Consider the following 20,993-nt stretch of genomic DNA (forward strand, 5'->3'; position numbering starts at 1 on the left):
CACACTGATGTATTTTCTGGTGAATTCCAATCTGAGAAGCACACTAATGACAGACATGGCTCAGTGAGCGACTTACAAGGTGGTAATAGGCAATGTTGTAGAACATCAAATCTGTGGGAAAACTTGTGTGCTTTTGAAATCTGTGGCTTGTGAATTTGTGAGGAATTTTTTGAGTGGCTGTGCGATACAGTAAAGTATGTAAAAAAAAAAGTGATGGATGGAATGCTTTAATTAATCTCAGATACTGGTAATTACTCTGGCCGCATCCCAGTCCATCGTTATTTTGCACACCATTCCACCTTAGTTTGAACCCAGCCATAAGCAAATCAGTCTTGACCCAGCACCAATGAACAGTCCAACCCTAACTAACAGGTATGCTTGGACATGTGTCCTGTGCTCACTGTGCTGCTGGAACCAAACTCTACCAGGCTGATGAGCCCTAATAAGGATTTAACCGGTCCTGTGATGCCTGAGAAACCATTTTTAAAAGTATCCCAAACAGCCAGGTGGGGGCTGCACAATCATCTACAAATCAACATGGCAGAACCTACTTTCCATTTGACTGAATCTCTGCTGCTTCAGTACGAAGTAGTTGATGCCTTCCTACTCATTAACAGCTCTCTAGGCACAACGCCCAGGCCCTCAAATTCTTCAGATTCCCTTAACCACATTGCAAATGTAATGTTTTACCACTCGCCACTCTATCATAGGAGGCTTCAGGATTGGCTCCAAACACCCTAATAAACTGTGCTGTGATGGTGATCCCTTGAGATCCTCAATCCTGCTAGCTCAAAGTAGACACTAAGGCCCCTGGGTTAAGCACAAATGATACATGCCAGCACCAGGATTCCCATTTAAGGAGCCAGTGTGCTGTATAAATGCTGTAGTATGAAATCCTTCATCCTATTTGTATGACAGTAAAACTGCCTACTTGCCTCGTACAGTTTGAAAACAGTCCTAGCCATTGCCTAGCAATTTATTAAAATCACCACCTCAGACATTGCACCTCTGTACCTATATACTTTTTCAGGAAAAAATGTAAAAGGTCAGACGGTTCTCTGAATTTAGCCATTACAAGAAACTACTTGATGTAATAAATGCTCTGCTTTTACTTCTGTGTATAAACTGGTCTCCAGAGTCAGCTGATGAACTACTGTGCCTCTGTTGACAATGAAGGTATGGTCATTATATGGACTGAAGAGATTCGGGACAGTGCTCTTTATAAAAAGTATATTCTGAATGCAGAAACACCCACCCACCTTTAAGTCTTTCAGGCTGTGCAGCTTTCAGAATTAATATCTTTGTCCTGTACATCAGGAGCAAACTCACTACTTTTTTCTCAGGCTTTCCCACAAGCATTCACATACTTTACCCCTGAACCACACTATCGGACCTCTCCCTCACTAGCTTTTAACACAACTTTATCCCTCCAACAGCTTCAGCAGTGAGTATATACCTGTGAGAACTTCAGTGCTCCATGTGACCACTGACTCCTTTCGTCAAGAATGTTTTGTATCCCACCCAAGCTAATCAAGCATTCCCACTTTCTTTAACCTGCCATTTAAGAACTGATCTACAGTATCACAAGTAAACCCATTACTAAACAAGCATTTGCAATGCAGTGGGGTCTCGCGTTTGCTCGAGTTAGAGCTTTTAGCGTTTTAAACTCCAAACAGGACTTTTCTTGCCACATAAACTGAAAAGTAAAACAGTTTCACATAAGCGAGCTGACGGCTTCCATGAGCGCAAAGCAGACACACAAAAGGAAACAGAAATTCACTTGCAGTGAAAAGTATTGGCAAAAGTGCATTTATCCATGTAAGCAGCAAAAGTGCACTTATCCGCGTAACTGGCAAAAGTGCACTTAACCATATAACACGGTCAATGTCATGCAAAGTGCTCGATTACTGCCCAGCGAGGTTGCGCTGCCTACGAAATAAAATTAGTCCAGAAACCATATGGAAAACATCGAGCCTCGTATGTTTTCAGTAGTTGGCTGATGTGCTTGAGGAGGGCTAAACACCGAAAAAGGCATTACTTGTGCATTCCTTTCACTAATGAAATTAAGCAAATTTTAAAAGGCAAGCCCACGAACCGACCAAACTGATGGGCGTGGTTTAAAGCCCATATAGAGATTACACCAGGGACAGAGCACTTTACGTGCTTGACCCCAAAAAGGACATCTCTATATAATAACCAGTTTACTTAGGAGCATCCCTTGCTCCTCAAAATTATTAGAATTTGTGGTCTGTCATCACTCCAGTTCTTCACTCGATTAAAACCGCCCTGTGGTCCTAGCGCAGCTGCGGTTGCAAGCAGGCATAAGGTTATCTCTATCTGGCATGACCTTACGAAATATTAAACAGTGAAAAAACAGAAGATTCCTCTTTTACTTTACCTTTTTCAGTCATCATTCATGTTAGTTAAAGGGCATTGCCTCTTAAGTTTCCTTGTTCATACTCTCAGCTCAAACCTTTAACTTTCTCACTGAATTTTTTTTAAAAGATCAGTCTTCACCCTAGGTCTTCCAAGTTGCCATCACACTGGTGAATGATCACCTACTGCATCCATCCTGTAGCTTCTCCTATTGATCATGTGCTTGACTCCCCTAGCAGACTTTGCCTTTTACGCAAAATATATGTATCTTTAAGAACAATAACCCCTCATGATTAATCTTTGGATTCTCTGCTCCATCCCCCATGCAAGTCAAAAACACAGTTACCGTGGATGCTAATCTCACTCCATTTCCTCAAATCATGTCTCTGGTGAAGTCCTACTTCTCCTGTCTGTGAGCTTTAAGGGGTTCCATTCTATCCACCACCCAACTCAACGTGTATTAGCTGTAATCTCTCTGGTGATGATCCACTGTAACTGTGTGAATGGCATATAATGGCCATGTCTGCCTACCACACCCCTTCTCTGTGTACAGAGCGAGACGTCATGATCCTTAACACTTTAGCATTATGATCTCTCCATTGGCTCCTCAGCACCAGGGTGGAGAGTGCCATGAAGTGAGCTGGTAAGGTTTGTGAGTTGAACAGTGGCTTGGGTCAGATTAACTTGCTTAGGTGCGTGCAGAAGGGCTTCTCATGCTTTTCCTATCTTGAGAAAGCGACAGGGAAAATGTGCAGCATTTACATAGTAGGATGACCTGGATGACCCATTTAATGGGGTTTTTGAACAAAGGGTTTAAGATCCTCCTGGAGTGGTAAGTAGGAGGCAGGAAGCTGAGGATTGAAGATGTATGACTGAATTTCATTGGTTCAAAGACTATTGAGAGTTTTAATTCGCTTACTGGTAGTTCTCTATTTTTCATTGTTAGGATGTTTTTCTGGGTTTTTTTTTTGTTTGTTTTTAAAGGGGAAGGTCTTGATGTATTTATTTGTGCATGTGTGGATTATTTTTTTTTTTTTTTTTTTTTTTCACCAAGCAATAAGATATAATAGTGGAAAATATAAGGGCAATTTGCTATGTATTCACAAAGCTCCTTAAAAGAGTAGAGGCAAAAGAATGGATCCCAGCTGAGTCCGGGAGAAGAAAAAGTAGGGAGGGTAAGAAAAATGGAAGAGATCATTACCTGGCATTATTAGCTTATAAGGAGATTTGTTTTGTGTGTTCTACTTGGTTTGCTGCCTCATCTGAAGCTGTCATTTCAAATCCAAATGGCAAGTGTGTGCTCTTTAGTTTTTCTTTCCATCCACCATACAAATAGGAGCAGAGTGTGTGGCAGCAGTCACAAGTGAGTGGTTCACATGGAATGGCTTTTTTTTCATCTTGTTTGGCATTCGTCTAGTTCATGGGTACTCACAAACATTTTCCCAGGGGCCAAAAGATGGGGTCTGTTACGTGTCCGAGGGATGCATTGATGTCAGCGGGTGTGGTTGGGGTGGGGGTATTGGGGAGGCATTGGTTGTAAGGTGGGTGTAGATGAAACAAAGCATATACGTGTAGTTCCTGAATTGCACAATGGGAAACCAGAAAACCTTGGATTAATCCCAGCTTCCCCACTTTACCAAATTGTGTGAATCTAGGCAATAGTTTTATTTCTCTTCCCTTCATTATGATCACATAAACAGGACCTAAAAAATACATGACTTCATGATGTCCGCTGTACAAAAACTTCTCCTATGTTTGATTTAAAAAAAACTGTTTTACTTGCACAATAGGAACCCAGATCACCCACAGGGTGCACATAACAACCTACTTGCACATTTAACTGTTGTCATTGTCAGGGTAGGGAGAAGAATTGATGTTTCTAACTTCATGTTTGAAAACTATCACTTTTAAAATAATACTTCTCAATCCGCTGATATAATCTGATGTACTGAAGTGAAAAGGTTCTGCATGTTAATTACACTGTTTGAATTTTGTGACTTTATCATTTGTTTGCACTTTTCTGCAAGATTACTTTAAAATGAAGGTGCTCCTAAAGTTAAATGATGCAGGATTTAACAGTTACCTTCTTTTCTCTAACAATAATAATGCTTTAAATAAATGCTTGCCTGTTTCTTTAACATCTTTTTTTATTGTTAGCATCTATTAGTGTAAACAGCACCAGAGTGCTGCTATGCACCAGGGGGGCCACATGTCAAAGTCGAGACCGGGCCGTACTTTGAGTATCACTGGTCTAATTTAATCTAGTTTGCTGTGCACTGAATTGTTTTTCCTTTTTTCTTAACGTCATTCTTTACTTGATACTGTAAACGTAGTTACTGCAAAGTAGATGCCTCCGAGTTTTGACCATGAAGTACATGAAAGTTGCTAGTCTCTGGACATATTGTTTTGGGCCGTGCTGGGTCTTACCTCCAACAATGATGATTTATTCTCTTTGTTGTTTCTCTATTTTTAAAACCCACACTACAAAAGATCTTTACTGCATACAACAGCCATTCCACCTGATTAGACTGTAATAAGCATCATTTTAAATATCCAATTGCATGAAACAATAAACAAAATAAAGCCGTTCATCACGTCTCAGGATTTCATACTTCTGAACACTACAAAAATCGAAATTTGTAGGGGCTTTTGCGTATTCCACTCGCATAGCCTTCTAATTTATCTAGTTTGTCTCATTGGCATAATTTCTTAAGATAGTTTTTGAACCCAGAAATACAACATTTAATGTGCTGTAGAACTTAAAACCTGTTTAATATTCTGGAGTATCTTAATCTTTTCTCAATTCATAAAAATAAAAAGGATGGCACATACCTTCAGATTTTCATAATAAAAATGTGTTCAGGCACATACAAATGTCAGGCTAATTTCCTGCTAGCTTCTAGCATTTTATAAACCAGTGCAGCTCATTGGAGTGTATAACCCCCAATACCTGGCAGACAGTCTGAACCTTTTGAAACGAAGCTGGGCTAATTGTATATTTGCAAAGAGAATAACATGGTGCAAGTAAACATCCCTCCTTCAGACCATTTATTGGTCAGAAGGCCCATGGATAAACACTGATCTCCATCTGGCAATATTTGACACCAGATTTAGTGCAAGGTAATAGTTACATACAGTAGGATTCCTGGCATGCTGAGATTAAATAACTTTGTCCACAGGGTTGGGCGATTGACTTTATCAAAGGCTGTGGAAGAGTCAGTAAATGCAGTACAGACTGGGGAGCCCCTTATGGTCACACATTTTTTTTGTTAATAAACTGCAAGGCAGCAATATTATCTAGGGTACCATGTTTGTTCCTAGTAAAAACTTTGCCTACCGCATCTAACAAAGCAATTTGGCACTAGTTAGCGGGCAAGTTTCTATCGCTCTTTTTCTAAAGTGGAATAATTACACTTCTGGTCCAAGTAGGGGGCGCTGTAGCTTTAAAATAACAATATCCGAAGACCAGAAAATGTATTGCTGCCCAGAGTGCAGCCTTTTAAAAAAAAAAACTTATTTTTTATAATCAAGATCAGTACTTCGTCTGGCCCCATGGCACCTGAATACTGCATTGTGCGGATTGAAGACTTGATTTCACCCACAGAAGGACCACCACAAATAGTTGTTACCAGCTGTGAGCCAGTAGGCAGATCTTCAATAATTTAAATTTCAACTCCTAGGTTTCTCTGCAAATAGTACTGAAATGGAACCACTCCATACATCCTCAGGGATACAGGAAGGGTAGGACCTCACTCTGGACCCACAGAAGTCAACCATGATCTTCCAGAATGTACTTGCATTTTTTTTATACACTGCTTCTCAAGTCGACCCACCTACGATCTGTATTCTGCTTTCTAATGCCAGCCTTCAGTCGGCTTCTTTTCCCCTTCATTAGAGATACAAGTCTATCTCTTTCCTTTAAGAAAACAAACTGCATTCTAATTAATCTATTTATTTCCTTATACAATGACAGTAGTGGCAGACGTAATGGTTTATAGGAAGGCTCAGAATACACCCATCGATAACCCTTTAAGATCTGCTTCATGAATTGGGAGAAGACGTTGAAAATGTCTACTTTCCAAAGGCCTAAATCATATATGGACCTCTCCTACAGCCCTTTTAAATTAGAGATCTTAAAGAGGGACCATTGCGTCCTGCCAGAATTCATATTGACTTTTGAGTTGGGTCCATCAATTTTCTATGTCTCTACAGAGGACAAACTGATCTCTAGGGAAAAGACTACGAGTCTTTGATCACTAAGTGGGGAGTCTGCAAGTTTCAAGTCAGTAGCAAGTAAGAAGCAATAAGATAATTAATAATAGAATATCCCAGCTGAGATTTGTGGATATATTGTGCAGATGACTCTTGAGTAAATCTTCCATTTACAATCACACATTAATTCTTTCTCAGTTGGTCACAGAGTAGTTGTCCTCTCTTATTTGTCCTCAATATTGGCGGGAAAAGTAACAGTGGAATGTGACATGCTTCTTTTTCCACATCTAGGAGTAGGCTAATAGAGTGGTTGGAGACTTTGCCACTTGAGCCTCTAACTAACATAACCTGAAGTTCACCCTCATTATCCACAGCCTCACATATGAAGGAGAAAATATTGCAAAGCAGATTATTATACATTGTGTCTTGGGAAATATAAGATTTTACCACTAACCAGGGTTCTCTCAGACTCCCACCTGCAGTTAGGAAGATTTTTATTGCTTGAAAGAGATTAGGAGTCTTTAAAACTATTGTTCTACCAGTTTATATCATTACTCAGAAGAATAGCTATACCTCCCTTTGCATGCCGTTATCTGGATGCTGTGGCATTACAAATTATTACAAAATAGCCATCACACTGAAAATCTGAGGAGCACCAGGTTTCTGGACTCAGATTATGCCAACTTTTAAGCTTTTTAAAAATTCCAATTTCTCAGACTTATTCATTAGATCCGCTGCATTCCAGGAACCCACTTCTAAATTATTGATATACATTTTAAGGCTTAAATAATGGGCCCAGTGTATGTGCACCATCAATTGTTCTAGCCAATCAGTTTAATTTCATGCACTCATCCTCTACTATATGGGTAAGGAACCCAGAAATCCTAGTTCCATGATGCCTTACAAATCTCCCACCATTCACTACGGAAACCTGAAATAGTTTTAAATCTTCAACAGAGTTCATTTAAAGGCATGTGATGATAGTTTGAGGTTGGCTGGTTCACGGGATCAAATTTCCATTTAAAGATGTTGTTTTCCAAAAACAGAGGGTTTACATCAATCCCTCTATGTTGGAGAAAATCACTATTTTGAAAATAAAAATTTGCAACAGTTTTAGATTGGAACAGCACCATTGTTTTGATCGATGATGGTGCGTGCAATTGGGAAACAAGGTAGATGTCGCTACTTTGAATCATTGTCAGTCTCTGCAAAACAGGGTTATAAAAAAAGAACGATTCAAAATTGAATCAAAATCAAATGAAGCTACAAAATCCAAAGTAAAAGTATCTGCAGAGATAGCGAAGAGGGAAGGGTAATTTCTGCTGGTCCATGGAAGGTTCATATTATCCTTTGGTGCAACACAAAAGATTGAGATTAAAATCAGTTCGCACAGGGTTACTAGTTAGTGGATCTACTACGGATATGTCAAGCTCTCTATTAGCCAGAGGATTTATAGTAGAAGGTAGATTTAACTTTGAAAGACCCTATTATCTCTTAAAATCTTAGTGTTACTAATAGAATTTTAGTATGGTTGCCATTATTCTGAAAGCAAAGGGTGTTTTTTTTGTTTTTTTCACCTTTCTTAGAAATGATCTGCATGTTCTTTTCCTGCAGGTTCTGTTTTATTCTTTGGCTTTTCTTTTTGAATGAACAAGCACCCGTATGTCAGCTGAGGTTGTTTTAGTCTGGTCATTAGGCTTAAAAATTGGAAAAACCTCAAACAAAAGGCCTTCACAGAGGAACCGGGTACTACAGTGTTAGAAGAGCGTAAGTCAGAAAGGTTTTTTTTTTATTGATTAGGTGGGACTTTATACATTATGCTGCTTCATGCTGAAATCCGGCAGCATCTTAACTTGGGGTTTACCAGCTTGCTTCCCCTGGTTGATTGAGGAGGTTGGAAACAGCTATCCGCCCCCAAACATTTAGGTCTACCAGCTTGTAATCTGAACTTTCCACATGACTCCATTGTTGCTGATTGTAAAGACTAATTCAGGAGCCTGCCCTCACCCTAAGGATCCAGCAGCACTTTCAAGATCACCAGTAATCCATCTTGGATGTGATCTGCGTTATTGACAGTTTTTTTTCTAGAAAAGCTAAAATGGAAGACAAAATTCGCTCCATACACTTAAGATATTCGGAAACTTGCATGTATGGATCTGGGAAGGGAACAAGACAAGTTCCTAAGCAATTCCAAATTGTGCATCTCTGAAGTCTGTAATACAACTGATGATTGTTCCAGTGGTGTACTACTAATTGACTTTAAACCAATTACCTGTGACAGACCAGGTAGGAGTCCTAAGGGTGCCTATCACCTTTGGTGGGGGAGTTCTCAAATTGATATCCACATCTGGTAGTGTAAAATCATCATCATGATATTTGGGGCCCTCCCCAGACACTGAGTTTGGAATATCTGTGGTAGTCGAACACAGAATGGAAGAAAGGGTGATATCTAAATTTGACTCTGCTGTTGTAGAAGTGAATAGAACCCCTGGTTTAGAGCTAAGGTCATCTTTCTTGAAGAAAGAGAAAATCAAGTTCTGAACACTTCATTAGGTTTAGGTGCACCACCTAATTTCTAAGAGGGTTGGATTTGGTCTTTTTTACATGCCCTTAGAGGGATCAGTCTGCCTGAGTGAAGTTTCCTGCTGTCATATTGTCAACTCAAAGAAGCAAAGTAGCCTTATATTCTGGGAGGGCTTAAAAGACAGTCTTCCTTTACAACTCTGCCCACCAGTCATGAGCACCCACATGGAAACCAGTGCACATGGTAAATGATAGAGGCTCTTTGCCACAAAGAAATGGGACTTGCTTTAGCCCCCCTGTGAGATCAATAGATTCCTCCAAAGCCCCCATGGAGCCCCAGCAATTATGAGAGTTTGCAAGCAAAATCCTGTAACAAAGCGTCAAAAGGTAGGTGTCTAAACGTAGACAAGCCGCACCTCTGCTCACTGCATGAGAGTAATACAGGTCCCTTTTGCCCAGACAGCCCTGAGTTTTTAGCAAAGATTGTAAAGGGGTTAGTTTGTCAAGGGACAAGGTGCCGGGGATCACACAGCCGAGAGCAAGCTGCACCACAGACCTAGCTGGGCCACTTTAGTGTTCCGCTAGCTCTACCCTCAAGAGAAGCGCTAAAACTCTTTCTCCGTCCCTGGGACCTACATTAAAACAGGTCTCATGTTTCAAGTGTGTGCACTGCGCGATTATCACTTCAGAGATGACTATGAAGAGCCAGAGTGGCCACAATACCCAGATTTTGCTCTTTTTCAAAGTCCACTGTCCGCCACACGCCTCTCATCCAACTCAGCTGTTCCCATGTGCCAGAACTCCACTCCCTCCACCGTCTGCACAAATCATAGGGGGTGTGCGCCAGGCCATCAGCAGCTGCAGCTGTTGATTGACTTTCATTCCTTGCCCTGGTCAATCCAAATAACATGGCAGTGGCAGTGACCAGGGTCAGGAAACGGCAAGCACTAATGCGGGTGGGCCTTGTGCACAAAGTTCCAAGCTGTACGGGGCAATAAGAGACAATGAACGGTGGTGAACTGAGACAACAAACGGCGGCAAACCACAAGGCAGCGGCTCCTGCACTGGGTGTGGCAGCAGGGAAAGGGAAATGTTGGCATCGGTGTCCTTCAAGACCAGTTATTAATTTTTGCTTTGTAAGTACTGTTGTATCCTAGCAAGCTCTGAGCCAGAGTTCTGGTTGTGAGGTTCTGGAGTTAGAACAGGGGAGTTGCTGGAGAGACACTGTGAGGACGTGTATAGGGTTGCTTGCTTCAATCTAATAAATTAATCTTCAACATTAAGTGGAAGCCAGAATCATTCTTAAAATTGGCGATGAGGATGGGATACGTATGTTCACCAAGATTTGGATTTGGATTTGGTTCGGTGTGAACTAGAACTGTTTTAACCCCAGCACGAACCCAGGAAGGTGTTGTATTGAAAGAAAAGAAAAAAAAGACCGATCGTGAGAAGGAAAACCGATCGTGAGATGAAAGTTTATGGAATTGGCTGATACCGGAATCACCTAGTTTGTATTTGTTTTGGTGTGGTTTAAGCGTGTTGGGACTTGCTAGCGCATTGGGGACGACGTGCGCAACAGTCAAAGAATGATCCAGGGCTGAAGTGTCAAACAATACAATAAAGGAACATATACGGACGGCGCGCCAGGTGATTAAGTGTTGCTGTGAAAAGGGAGTGCGATAAGGTAAAGGCACATACTGTTAACTCTCACATCTGTTAGTTTTCTTTCAAATGAACACGAGAGTTGGATCGGTGTTCATTTGAATCTGTATTCAGTTGGATCACCGATGGAACTCGCGTGACGTTGTGGTACTCGAGGCTCATCCTGTCGTCTTAATTACATGGAGCGATGTGACACAATGCATCTAATTCACGTGCGTGCGTCACATTGAAGCAGTCACAGCTATTGGAGACGCTGCAATGCAACGTAGCTGTTGCGCGGTGTGCGCATCGCGCGTTGAATTCAGGAAGTTGATATTTGGCCAAGAAGAACAACGTAACGTGTTCAATGGCGTGACACGTTTAATAGCTTCATGGACTATTAAAGGCATTAGACAAACAAGGATGATAGGAGAGCGGCTTCCAGTGCAACGCCCTGTCGGGATCTACAGTGTGAAGGGACTCAATCCTCAGACAACGGTGACTACTTTTATTATTTTAGTTTATTTTGTGCAAGCAATGACATAGTGAAGTGGTGTTATACTGTTGAGTGAATTGAATGTAAAATACCTGAAGGGTTAGTTTTCATAACTAGTTATACAACATGGATGCATCTATATTGGCTCCACAAAATGTTTTGCAAAATCCTGGCACTCCTGTAATGGCTTGGGAGGATTGGCGGGAGTCCTTTGAAACTTATCTAGAGGCTGTTGGTGGTACACATTTTGAAGCCTCAAGAAAGCTTGCACTTTTAAAACATTGCTTGGGAATTGAAGGTAGGAAAGTTTTAAAAACGTTACCCAGAAGTGTGCATAATGCATCAAATGTGCATGAGGCAGATGGGGAGGAAGTGTCAGATGCTGAAGAAGCGCTGTTAGATGTGTATGCGAGTGCAATGAAAGCTCTGGATGATAACTATGGTACAAAAACTAGTTTTTGTGAGGAAATATTTAAGAGAGACGGTTATCACGGATACCTAGTTAGTGATGATGGTCCACAATTTGTTGCTGATGATTTCCAAAAATTCCTTAAGGAAGCAGGAATTGAGCATCATAGAACAGCTGTTTACCATCCTAGGGGAAATGGTTTGGTAGAGAGGTTTAATCATGTATTAAAGGAGTGTGTGCAGTTAGCCGAAGGTGAAGGTGAAGGCAAATGCGTGGTTGATGCGGTCAAAGCAATGCTGTGGAACTATCGCAACACACTGAATACGGCTATGGGTGTAACTCAATTTTTCTTATTGAAGGGAAGAGAAGTGAACACTGAAGTGACACCAGCATGGATGCACAAAACCAGGATTGCAGAGCATGATGGGAATAAGTCGTTCAAGCTGTGGTACGCAAAGTGGCAGAGTATCAGGGAAATTATGTACAAAGACATAACGTCAAGGTTAGAAGAAATGGTCGCAGCGTTAAGGTGGGTGATTGGGTGAGGACAAGGTTGATGAATGTACGAAGACAGGGCAGCAGCAAGTGGTCGGAACCCAAGGAAATAAGGAAAGTGTGGGGCAATTTTGTATGGCTGAGTGATGGGAAAAAAATGGAACATAAGGAAGGTCACATTAAGCAATGAAACGGAGCAAAAGATATGGAAGAATAAAGTTGACAATAAAAAGTCACAATCGGTTGGAAACGGTGGGGAATGTAAACCATCATCAGAGCTGGTATCAGGATGTGGGGAGCGCTCCAAAGTCAGACCAATCTGGTGGAAGGAGTACGAAATCAAAATGGAATTTCACAGGTTTTATTACTTATAAAAAAAAAAAAAAATGTATAATACTAAGTTAAAGTATTTTGTTGTTGTGCGATCTTAATATGTGTATATTCTCTTGTGTTAAGGAAGGGGAGATGATGTTGTATCCTAGCAAGGTCTGAGCCAGAGTTCTGAGAGTTCCGGTTGTGAGGTTCTGGAGTTAGAACAGGGGAGTTGCTGGAGAGACACTGTGAGGACGTGTATGGGGTTGCTTGCTTCAATCTAATAAATTCATCTTCAACATTAAGCGGAAGCCAGAATCATTCTTCAAAAGTACCATGCCTATTTTCTGAACATCTGAGTTAAAAGCATCCACAAACATTTCTGTAAACTGAAGTGTCACTTGGAATGCTTGGTTTTCTCTGTATGTTAATTTCTGAACTGTAAAATCTTTCATGTGATGCTGACAAAAATTGCCGAGTTTCGCTCAATAGTTTCCAGCAAATACTCCCCAACCCTCGCATTTCCACATTATTTCGTAATTTTACGCAAATGTTCTTTGGAAATTTGTAATTTCGAGGCAAGTGATAAAATTATAGGTGTGCTTAAAATGAAAAGGCTGCCCGTGTCCTTCAGCTCTGGCCAGGCACTATGAATAACATTTAGAATCTGTTTCCCAGTCTTGTTTAACTACTTTATCGGAACTAATAATGGCAATTAGCATCTGTTTCCCAGTCTTATTTAACTTCTTTGTCAGTCGTACGATAGACCTCATGTAGAATTACGTCCGTTTTCCTATTGTACACCGACAATATTCTGATAGTTGTGGGAGTGGAAGGCCTATCTTAGTACCACGAGCTTTTACAGGCTTGCCTCAAGGACATTGATGATCAAATGAGACACGTTTTCACATTACTCCTAAGCCACAGTGCTGCAGTAGTTAGATGGCTGACCCCAAAATGAAAGTAAAGAGCTTTGATATTCCTCTGAACAGTAACCTCCCAATGAGAGCCCCCAGATTCAGTGTATTTTGGGAACCGAGTCTAGATACTGCTTGTGTTGATGTGTGATATTGAAATGTTGTAGCTAATGATTGAATCATTGTTTAACACTTTTATTAAGCTTGTCCACTTAATTCTTAGCATGCTTTGGTTGCCTGAAGTTCTCTGCATTGGAGCCATTGTTCATATTATATTTTCTTGCATGATGTTACCATAGTGCTAACACATGCCTCATCAAACTCCAAATATTTCTTCAGTCTTGCTAAGGTAAGGTCACAGCAACCAGAAACATATGCAGTTTTGGTTAGAATACTTTGTATATGAAGACATACAATCAATATTAAATGTAACAGAGCACAGCAGAAGTGTTTTAAACTGCAGCTTTTTCTGATAGCGCTACCTATGCTTGCTGAAGCAGATGTTACCAGGGTTTTACATGAGACAGACCACCTACTTAGAAATCGCTTGGTACCCTCCCGTCCCTGGAACTGAGCCACACACAAAACTTCGGTGATGGGGGAACAGGATCCATACCTTCGAAAATAATTTTGGACACTGCTGAACCTGCTTCACCAAAAGCATCAGTGCAAATATAACCTATAATAATTCAGAGATACCAAATAGTATGTACACACAATTGCTAGATGCTTTTACCAATTGGATGAACTGAGTGGATAATAAGTCTGTGTTCTGAATTCCTGTCAGATATATAGTCTGTGTGGACAGGCTTTTAAAATGCACTTAAGCTGGTTGCTTAAAAAAAAGCTTTTGAGAGGCTTGTTGATTTTGCTCTGGTGCAGAGACTTCAGAGACTTAGGTGGCCTATGTTACGAAGATAGTGGAGGATCTTATACTTTGTGTGGAAATACTATTATTTGCTGAATCGATCTGCTGCTATGGTGATCAAAACATGAATATTGGGTTTATGTGGAAAATATTGATTTACTTAACGGATGGCTGTAGCTCAGTGATAATGAGATATTTGCCTACAATATCTTGCCTACTTGTGAGGTGTACCTGTAATTTGCCTTTGCCATAAATCTAAGATATTTTAATGTTCAACTTAATTTAGAGGTACTTTCACTGCCCATCTGGGGTATTGTTTGCAACTCTATATTTGTGACCTCTTATCTGAATGGTGTATGAATTCCCTTTTATTTTGTCCTTTGTACTTGCATCTTAAATGGAAATGGTACTGATTCAAAGACCCATGGATCTGTAGGAGGTCACAAATAACTTAATTGTTTTACAAATATGTTCTTAATAGCTTTGCTTATGAAAGGAGAATGCTTATAATAAAATAATTCACATTGATGCTGCTATCAGACAAGTCTGTGCCTTCCACATGTGATTCAACAGCAGTTCATATTTGCTCAGAATCAATCAATCAGGGATTTGTAAAGCGCACTACTTACCCGTGAGGGTCTCAAGGCGCTGTGGAGGGTGGAGAAAGGGGCGTGGGTGGGGGGGTTGTTGATGCTGCTACTGCCCGAAAAGTCAGGTATTGAGAAGTTTACGGAAGGTAAGGAGGTCTTTGGTCTGGCGCAGGTGGGTGGGAAGAGTGTTCCATATTTTGGCGGCGAGGTGCGAGAATGATCTGCCGCCGGTTGTAGTTCTGCGGTCGCGTTGGGTTGCAGTTTACCAGTGAACCTTGAGGTAATTGCAGTCCATTTGGATTCCACATTCACCTTTTTGGTACTTCTGACTTTCAGTGGTATTTTTATCTCACAAGGGAAACCCAAGAATCATCAGGGACCTCAGGTTAAAAAGAAATGTAATTCCCAACACTGGCCCCAGAGCATACAATTAACAGTACTAGCAGCTAAATCATAATTTATTTACAACACAACATAAATAAACAGTATTTAATGGTGCATTTGGTGTGAATGAAAGCAAAATGCTCTGTGCTCGCTTACCATCAGTGATACACACAGGGGGCAATTAATAATCGAAGATGTGTATCTAAAAAAAGCAAGAATAGAACATCCCATTGTCACTAAATCAAGAGTGTAGGGAAAGGTCTGAGTTAAGTTAACGTTTCAATCCCCTGTCGAATGGTGGGACAATCATCAGGACTCCTTAAAGTGTACAGTTGAGCCTGAGATTCATAATGGAATAGAAGAATGAAGCTAGAAAAAAGGAAAAGTAAAGAATAGTGTAATGGCCAAAAGTGTCAGAAGCACTCACATGACAACAGGGCCTATGTATAAACTGCAAGAATAAAGGAAAAATAAATATAAAACAAAAATGTCCCCCAACAAGGCTCACCTGAAGTGTTGTGCAAAAGGCCTGCAGAATTATGTGATGGGCAAAGACCTATAAATGAATATGAGGAATTTTAAACATTGGTTGAAGAGCAGGTCAAACACCTGCTTTTGAAATGGGAAGTTCAAGTGGCCGCACTTTTTAGTATTACTTGTCCTGTGTGTATGTCACTGATGTTGAGAAAGCATCGCTCACGTTTGTTTCTCCCACACCCACTGCACCAGTGAATACTGTTTATATATTCTGTGTTGTAAAAAAATGACCATTTGATTGGCAATACTGTTGATAATTGTATGCTTGGTTGATAGTGCTGTGAATTACGTTTCTTTGAATGGTAGCACAGCTGCGCAGTAAAAGCGGAGGACGCTTCTAGGCAATTGTGGTACTCCGATATGACCCAATAAACATATAAAAGTGTGTATTTGTGTTTGTGTGTATATATATATATATATATATATATATATATATATATATATATATATATATATTAAATAAATGGCATGTGTAGCTGTAGATACACATGCTTTGCATACGTCCGCCGACTAGTGTTGGGCTCGGAGTGTTACAAGTTGTTTTTTTCAAAGAAGGTTTTTGAGTCACGAGATCGAGTGACGACTCCTCTCCGTGTTAGTGCACCTGGGCATTGAGTCCTTTGGTAGATTGTTTTATTTCCATCGTCTGATTTGCATGTGCTTCCTCGCACTCCGGTGGATCTCGGTTGGGTATTTGTGAACATTTTTTTCTACCTTTCTATAATATCGTCTGTATTGTTTCGATCGCATTTCCAGCTATACTCGATCCGATTAGACCGTCTGGGTCGAATTCTCACCCTTTTAGGGCCTACTTCATTGTCAGGTTTGATGGAAGGAATTCCGTTTCGATTCGGTCCTCAGTGCAGTCTGTTTATCTCCAAATTATCGGGAAGAATCTGTGATGCCTGTAGATCATTTTGATCTAAAAATACTCTCATGGACGGTACAGCTCGTCGTCTTGAAATGTCGTCCAAGTCAACAGAAGACACACCTGGTATCTTCGGTGAAGTACACGCACAGGCAGAAGTTCGACAAGGGGCAACATTTTCCATCCAAAACTCCGATCACCACTCGGGTAATGAAAGCCACTTCATACCTCCGGTGGAGTACGTGAGTACAACTGCCCCATCGCACCACACAAAAATATTAAAAAAGACTCCAGCACTAGTCGTCGGTCCTCTACTGCCTATGGTCCTCCACTGCCTTCAGGCCATGGCCGGATCTGAAAAAGTAAGTCCGAATGACCAACCTTCAGATTCGGCACTGAGATTAGATTAAAGTGCATTTGGCAGCAATCAAACAGACTCTGACAACAGTCTTGGAATCAAGCTGAAAATCAGAAGGGACATCTTTGGAGCCAAAAAAATTTAAACCACCTTGAGAGCTGATGTTTTTGGTTAGAGCAAAGCACTCCACACACAAACCTTCGGAGTCGAAAGTACTTGTAACCATGAATCTCTGGACGTATAACCTATTTTAGAGGTGATGGACGCTAAACAGCGAAAAACTAAACATTCAAAAGGACACAGGAAGAATAATTTCTTCCCCTCCAATGTCCTTTAAGAGGAAATTGATTTTTAGAGACACTTTAAAGGATGTACCTCCATCAAGAAAGGTCTCCAAGTATAAAGTGCATGTAGAGGTTACAAAACACCAACAGCCTTCACCACCACATTCTCCTGTTCTTCCTTCCACACCACCACCACCATCACCAATAAATGAAGCGCAGTTGTCATAACACATATCCTCATTATCACCACACAGGGATTACTTTAGTGATGACCAGCAGGACAAAGATCCATGGGATACATATGACCCTGATCCCATTCTGCCAAATGATGCAGACTTCTGGTGTTAAATATGGCCTTTGACAAACATCTATTTGGCCCGGAGGATGACACAACCATAGACCAATTTAAAAAAAGATTCTGAAACAGCCAAAGCAATGGGTGTGTTATATAGTACACCTAGTAGAGCTACTTTTTGTATACTGCAGTTTAGAGGGGGTTTCAAACCATCAGCTTCAAAAACATCAACTTCCCAACAAAAGCAATCCTCACTGTTCTACACTAAAGGGTTGTTTAGAAGCTTCTATAGAGAATCTAACAATAGAGGAAGAGGTAAACCGTCCACTTCCAGAGGTTCCTCTCAATCAAATAAACAGTGACTTTATCATTATTCCCACTGAGCACACATCTCCTCTGAGAGGAAGACTGGTAAAATTCTATCCACAATGGCACAACATCACTACAGGTCAGTGGGTTCTGTCAATTATCCAACATGGCTACTGTCTAGAACTCATTTCCACACCACCAAACATTCCTCCTCATTCGCACAAACTTACTCAGGAGCATCTCACTCTGTTAAAACATGAAGTACAATCACTACTGCTCAAAGAAGCCATGGATACAGTACCTATGTCCCAACAAGGATCACTATACTTCCTCATACCAAAGAAAGATGGTACTCTCAGACCAATATTAAATCTCAGAACCCTACTTCCATATGGTAACTTTACAGGACGTCATTCCTCTATTACAAAAACAGGATTACATGACCGCGTTAGATCTCAAGGATGCTTACTTCCACATTCCCATACATCCAGCACATCGAAAGTATCTAAGATTTGTTGTAACAGAAAAGCACTACCAGTTCAAAGCGCTACCATTCTGGATAACAACACCACCAAGGGTGTTCACCAAATGCTTAGTGGTGGCTGCAGCATTCGTCAGGAGACAACACATACATGTCTTCCCATATCTCTCGACGACTGGCTCATAAAAGCCAGTACATTTCACATTTTCAACTACATACTCAGTACACCAAACATCCTACACAATCTAGGATTCACAATCAATTACCAGAAATCTCACTTGCAACCATCACAGATACAACCGTATTTAGGAGCAATTCTAAACACTCAATCAGCATTGGCATACCCAAACACGGTCAGGATTCAAACATTTCTCAATCTCATATCCAAACTACAATACAACCACATTAATACAGTAAAGTTGGTGATGAAACTATTGGGGTTGATAGCTTCATGCATAGCAATGGTACCCAATGCCAGACTCCACATGTATGTATGGAGGTATTTGTAGAGCGCATTCCGGCCCGGGGGCATCAAAGCGCTGACTAAGGGAGAGCGGCAATGTCAAAGAAAGAAATCAGACCATTATCAAGGAAACAGCCAAGTCTTGACCCGTTTCCTAAAGATCAGATAGTTATGCTCTTTCCTCAGCTCCAGCGGAAGAGAATTCCAAGTCCTCGCAGCCGCTATAGTGAAGGCTTTATCCCCCCACTTCACCTTCTTAGTGCGGGGCACCTGGATGAGAAAGGTATTGGCCGACCGCAGCAACCGTGTGAGTCGGTGCCAATGAAGTTTAGTAGTAAGATGCTTGGGCCCAATCCCGTGCACGGCTTTATGGGAAATACAGAGCGCCTTAAAGGATATCCGTTGGGCTATTGGAAGCCAATGAAGATTTTTAAGGCTTTCCTTAGCAGAGGCAGATCGTGGCAGATACAGAACACAGCTGCTAGACTAATTCTGAATCAGCTGCAGTCTTTTAAGAGATTTTTTATCCAAGTTAAGCAGAAGGGCATTACCATAGTCCAATCTGGATCCGGCCAACGCCAAAGTAGCCGTCACTCTCCATTCTTTAGTTAGAAAAGGGAACATTTTCTTCAGCTTCCTCCACAAGCAGATTTTTATAGTCCGATTAACTTGCGGTTGGAAAGACAAATGATCGCCGAAAAGAAATCCTAGGTTTCTGGATGTGGAACCCGGTAGGGGCAGAGTGCCGCACTCTAGGCCACCAACTAGGGGACCATAGTGCCTTACTTGTCCCAAAACAGAGAACTTCTGTCTTCTCACAGTTCAATTTCAGCCAGTTGGCCTTCATCCAACTGCTTACCGCTTACATACAGGTGTTAAACCGAGCCGCGACTATCTCCCCATCATTGTTGATAGGAATAATAATCTGCGTGTCGTCTGCATATAAGGTGGGGGTGAAACCAAAAGAACGTATAAGTTCTGCCAGAGGGGCCACATAAACATTCAACAAAGTGGGGCTAAGTGAGGATCCCTGAGGGACCCCACAGGGCAGAAGGTAGGCCGGGGACCTAAAGTCTCCGCAACTTACGGTAGACCACCTGTCCGTGAGGAAGGACTCGAGCAGCTTCAGAGCCTGGTCCCTGATCCCCATATAATGTAGGCGTTCTAACAGGATGTGGGGGGCAATGGTGTCAAACGCCACAGAAAGGTCTAGTAGAACCAGCACAACACCCTGTCCCTCATCAACCAACCTCCGAATATTATCAGATGAGGAGATGAGGGCCGATTCCGTGCTATGGAATTTCCGAAATCCATGTTGAGACTTATCAAAACCCTCTGAAACTGACAGAAAATTGACCAGTTCTTTGTTGATAAATCTCTCAAATATTTTAGCCAGCAAGGGAAGTAAAGCTATAAGACGAAGATTGGTAAGATCATCATGTTTCCCCGTTTCCTTCTTTTTTAAAGGAATAATAGTAGTTTCTTCCATGCAGATGGATAAATGCAGGAAGTAAGAACTTCTTGGAAAACGGGGATTAGCGCAGATACTGTCAGTTCCGGAACCAGATGCAAAATGGCCGGCGGGCATGGGTCCAGTGGCGACCCCGATTTGCATTCGCGGAGCAGCTTACCGAACATATCTTGAGATGGCATGTTGAACTTGGACAGTAGCCTCCGGTTGTTAAGTGCGGCTGAGCATAGACCAGCAGAGACCCCGGCCGCAGTGTTGGGCGGAGAGGAGGACCCCTGAGTCTTAGCTAAGGTAAAGCTAGAATGGATGTTTAGAATTTTACTTTCAAAAAAATCTGCAACTTTGTTGCAGAATTCTTGTGAGTTGTCCAGCTTAGGCGCACAAGGCGGGGTGGTCAGGACATTGATAACTCTAAACAACTCTCTAGAGGAATTAGCTGCGTTCCTAATTTTACTCGTAAAATATTCTGACTTAGCTTTAAGACAAGCCTCCTTATAACAATTTAAGGCCGTTTTTAAATCCGATTTCTCGCTGGGGTCTGGCTTAAGCCTCCAGCGTCGCTCCTGTTGCCTGTATTTCCTCTGAAGTGTTTTAAGATCCTCGGAAAACCATGAGACCACTACAGCAATGTCTCTCTCAACATTGGTCTCAGGCACATGGTCAAATTCAGAATCTAGTGTTGCTGGACCGCCAAACTTACCAAT

The 20,993-nt window shown here is 41.4% G+C and overlaps 1 protein-coding gene across 1 annotated transcript in view; it reads left to right on the plus strand.

Moving 5' to 3' along the window:
• ZHX2 (zinc fingers and homeoboxes 2) overlaps positions 1-20,993 on the plus strand; it is a 259,482-nt gene that overhangs the window by 204,647 nt on the left and 33,842 nt on the right. The gene's annotated exons all lie outside the window — the stretch shown is intronic.

The sequence above is a fragment of the Pleurodeles waltl genome, chromosome 2_2 (assembly GCF_031143425.1).
Source record: "Pleurodeles waltl isolate 20211129_DDA chromosome 2_2, aPleWal1.hap1.20221129, whole genome shotgun sequence".
Lineage (NCBI taxonomy): Eukaryota > Metazoa > Chordata > Amphibia > Caudata > Salamandridae > Pleurodeles > Pleurodeles waltl.